The following is a 4,464-nucleotide window of genomic DNA, read 5'->3' on the forward strand; positions in this document are numbered from 1 at the left end:
GAGGCAGAGCAACGTCCGCCGCAGCGAGCCTGCACGCAACAGACGACGCTCCAGCGCCAGACGGCAGCAGGTCCGATCCGCTCGTCCCCACCCATGGCGTACGCGCCTTCCGCCCCCGCCTTCGCCGCCGTCAAGGCCGCGGTCCTCCCCATCCCACCGGTCCAGCCGCCGTCCGCCGTGGCAGTAGTGGCGCGGCGCGCGCCGGTGCCGGCCGGCCTGGGCAGGCGTGGCGCGGCGCTGGTGGCGTCCGCCGCGCTGGATCATGACCTTCGCCCGGCCATCGACGAGTACCCCGAGGGCATCCTGTCCGGGGAGTGGCCCGGTACGCCGACCTCCGCGCCTACCTCGAGTCCCAGATCGTCACCTCCGACCAGGTACGTACGTCCACTCCACACCACACCCGCGGACCCGCTGACTCCTCTCCCTTTTCCCCTTTTGCTGTCTCTCTCTGGGACGATTCCATATGAATTGGTTGTTCTTGGCTGACAGATGAGCCCGGCGGCAAAGCTCGGGGACGTGATGTCGCACCCCGTGCAGGTGGCCACGCCGGGGCAACGGCTCGCGGAGGTCGATGCCTTCTTCGCCGCGCAGCAGTTCTCCGGCCTGCCCGTGGTCGACGAGGACGGCAGGTGCGTTGGGGTGATCTCCAAGAAGGACAAGGCCAAGGCGCCCAATGGGGTCGGTTCACTAACTGCTCCTCCTTCTCCTTGTTGCCTGTCACTTTTTTATGCCTGTTAATTGCTTAATTGGGATGTTCCTACAGATAGATTTATCAAATCATGAAAAACGGGGATGGAGAACAAAACCAATCACTAATTGGATGACCACAATGTTTTTTCAGTGTGTTCTTTAAGCATATCCTCAATTGGCTCTTTTCAGTTTAGTTTGGCCACATGTTCATCTCGTTTGCTGTCATTCCCTTGCTCGATCATTCATTTAGTTAAAATAATTAGAATTCTTAGTTGTACTTCCTCCATTTTGAATTAAAGTCGATCAAGACATAATGCACTTACAATTTAAAACGGAAGGAGTATTATGTAAGCATGACAGCTGAAATACAACACTGCTGTTAGGATCTGAACTCCTGACTTAATTTCCACTCAGTTTGTTATAAACAAAACCCCTACTTATCTGTTATCTCAACTAACTTGGATGCTAGAGGCCTAGAGCTACTATGCCACCTGTTGAGACTTGAGAGCATCTGGGCTGAACCACAAACATGAACACGGAACCAGAAAGTAATCCTTGGGGATATGATCAAAGTCAAGGGTTGTAGCATGTCTGATGCTTGCTGTGTCAGACATGCTAAAGTGAGCAACATACAGAAAAGATAAACAAGTGGTCCAATCCTAAAAATTAGAGCTTATTTAGTGAAAATTTCTGGTCTCTAGTAGAATTAACCTAAACAGGTATTTTATGATTGTTCCTCCAACAAGAGATTTTGCAATGATTCGGTCAGTGGTTTTAATGATATATTTTACAAATTAGCTTACCTGCTTCAAAAGTTTCTCAGTCCTGAAACATTTAAAGTATTTTCTGAAAAGCATAAATATAAAGGTAATTTAAATGTTAGCCCGTCTGCAGTCAGATGCTCAGAATTCAATTGAATTTTTCTTTCTTATCAGAATTTTTTTTTCTTAGTTTGTTTGATGCATTTTGGACTGAAGAGAGGCTTGGTACTGACTGTTTCTTTCATCACATATTGCAATTTTCACCTAAACAATCTATAGTTTTGTTGATGATCATGCATAAGACATGAGAGTTCCTTCCATTTGGAATAAATATTTTTTTGTGGCGTTTAGCGCACTTGGTTCTTTGACTGGTATCTTTAATACTGTTACATTTATGAACAGCTCAGCCCCATGCTGTGTATGGGCCTAGTGGTTGAGAAACATTTCCTAGTGGGGATAAATAAATATTTCTTTAATGAAACCTGTGCTCAGAGCATGTTAAAGAAGATGCAGCCATTTCCGATATCTTTGGTTTGGAAACTATCGGCTAATTTTTCAAGCTTGTTGCCGAGATGCAGATGGAGTCAACTGTAGGTGAAGTCATGTCATCTCCTGCGATAACCCTGACACCCCAGAAGACGGTCTTGGGTAACCTTTACTCCCCTCTACCCTAAGAACACTTGAAATCGTTACAACAACTTGCTAACAGGTTGCTGCTGGATATGTGAGCAGAGGCTGCAGCACTAATGCTTAAGGAGAAGGTTCACAGGATACCGGTTGTGAATGAACAGCAGCAAGTGATCGGTAAGATTTTTCCAGATTGCTTACTTTTTTTTTTGACTAGGAGACAAAGGGCGCCTAGCTCAAACGGTTAGGTGACCCAGCGGCACTCCTCAGGTCTTGGGTTCGACTCCCCGTGGGAGCGAATTTCAGGCTAAGGTTAAAAAAATCCCCTCGTCCGTCCCCATAACCAAAGCACTGGGGGGGGGGGGGGGGGGGGGGGGGCACCAGCCCAATTCTCACTTGGGCGACGGAAAGCCACCGTGTAAGGGTGGGTTCGGGGGTTTTCTCGTCCGGGTGAGAAGGTCCTTCTTCTTATTTGTAATGCTGCGGGGGCAGTCTTAACCCCCCGGTCGAGTTTTTTTTTGGACTAGGAGTACATAAATAAAGTCTATATATAAATAGAGCAACTAAACTTTTCAGCAGTGCAGTTTTACTTAGCTGCCTTGCAGAATACTGTTTTACTTTGTTAGTAAGAGCTCTGTTTAGGGTTTGGACTTGGTAAACTTTTTAAAACATGCCCTTGGCAAATTAACTGCAAACTGTGAGTCTGTGACAATAAGGTTTCACTAAAGCAATCATGATGCAATACAGTGCTAGTGGTTCCAGTTAACTTTGGGTGGAAGCTGAACATAGTTGATTTGGATTCAGGAACCTGTTATCCAGATTTTTTTTTTTGCTGAAAATATACCTAGTAGAAATTACCCACCCTGCTCCTGACACCCTTGGCATTACTCCCTGCAAATTTTATGAGGATACATTTACGGTACATATACTAAGTACTAGTTTCTTACTCTGATTCTACAAATGATGCCCACATGATAAGTTGATAACCTTTACCTCATGATGGTAACAGGAATTGTGACTCGCTCGGACGTATTCCAGGCACTTGAGGCCAACAACAACAAAGCATGAGAAGTGAGGTCCCCTATTAGGCTTGTTCTCGCCAGATGTTGCCCGTTGTAAATATCAGTCGAACTAGTCGGTACCCCCTGCGGACGCAAGCAAGAATAACAGTGGGCACTCATAGTATGCCATTCCATGCCTGCCTGTGTATCATAGTTTTTGTGAATGTGAGTGTGTGCCCGTTGTCAGTGAGTCTGCATTGTATCGTGTAATTTGAAAAAAAAAATCATAAAACCTGAAGTTGCATGTCATCCCATATATATGGTAGTTTCTTTTGAGTGGAATATATATGGTAGATAAGGAAAAAAATATTGAGATATGTAAGATGATTTTTTTTTTGTTTTTTGGATGGGTGCGTCATCCCTCTTTGTGGTTGGGACTGGCCTGGAAAACTAATCAGGCCTCATGCGCATTGTCGCTGGTTCATCACAGCCAAGCCGCTGCCTGCCCATGAGTGCCGACTTCGTCCAGCAGCCCAAGTGAGGTCCAAGCCCAACAAATGGTTGATTCCCATCCGGAAGCGGCCCTAGCCGAGGACTGCAACTGCATCTCCTATCCGCTTCCTTCCCCAGCTCCGGCCAGCCGCCGGCCACTGATCGGTCTCCCCCGTAACGGACGACCAGCTCCGGCTGCCGACGTGAGCCTTCTTGCTTCCCCCCTTCCGATCCGACGGATGGCTTTCGAGATGCCTGCACCCGGCAACCGGTAATGTGGAGGGCTTCTTTTACTGCATATATAATTTGGCAAGTATTTCCTTGTACGCATGCGCTTGTTTCTGTTACTAGTTTCCATCTATCGATTATTCATAACGGAAGCAAGCTTCATTATAAATCTGCCACTCACCTCTAGTTGCATGTGTTATTGTTCTGAATGACTGAGTCCTACTCTAGTACAGTGGCCTGTACATGTACCCAACACCGTTTCATTCGAATTAGCACGTTTCTGGATCGTTGCTTAAACTTATCTCGTTTGATTTGATGCTAACAATCCATCCCCATCCACCTCTCTTTTTCTCACCGACAACACCCAAGTCGTTCCAGTACTATATATCCCATTGCAGCCACAAGTCTGCAAATATAATATTGTTGGACTGCTGCAGCAGCCTGCAGGATACTAGTGCCTAATTGTAATTAAGCTGCTTCTCCTTGTATAAACTAATTAACTAGGAATCCTCAACGAATTGAACATCTGATCTGACAGAGAAATTGTCTTCCCATCAAACACTACTTGACTCCTACACATGGGGGTGGTGGTATATATTATCAATCAAAGTAATATTATTCGAGAGCGGCGTTCACCGCCTTTGAGCACAAATTCTTTTTCCTTA

At 46.3% G+C, this 4,464-nt stretch overlaps 1 pseudogene; it reads left to right on the forward strand.

Annotated features, from left to right (window-relative positions):
* The first annotated feature begins 6 nt into the window (after positions 1-6).
* LOC136508308 (uncharacterized) lies at positions 7-3,290 on the forward strand (annotated as a pseudogene).
* Positions 3,291-4,464: the final 1,174 nt, after the last annotated feature.

The sequence above is a fragment of the Miscanthus floridulus genome, chromosome 15 (genome assembly GCF_019320115.1).
Source record: "Miscanthus floridulus cultivar M001 chromosome 15, ASM1932011v1, whole genome shotgun sequence".
Classification (NCBI taxonomy): domain Eukaryota; kingdom Viridiplantae; phylum Streptophyta; class Magnoliopsida; order Poales; family Poaceae; genus Miscanthus; species Miscanthus floridulus.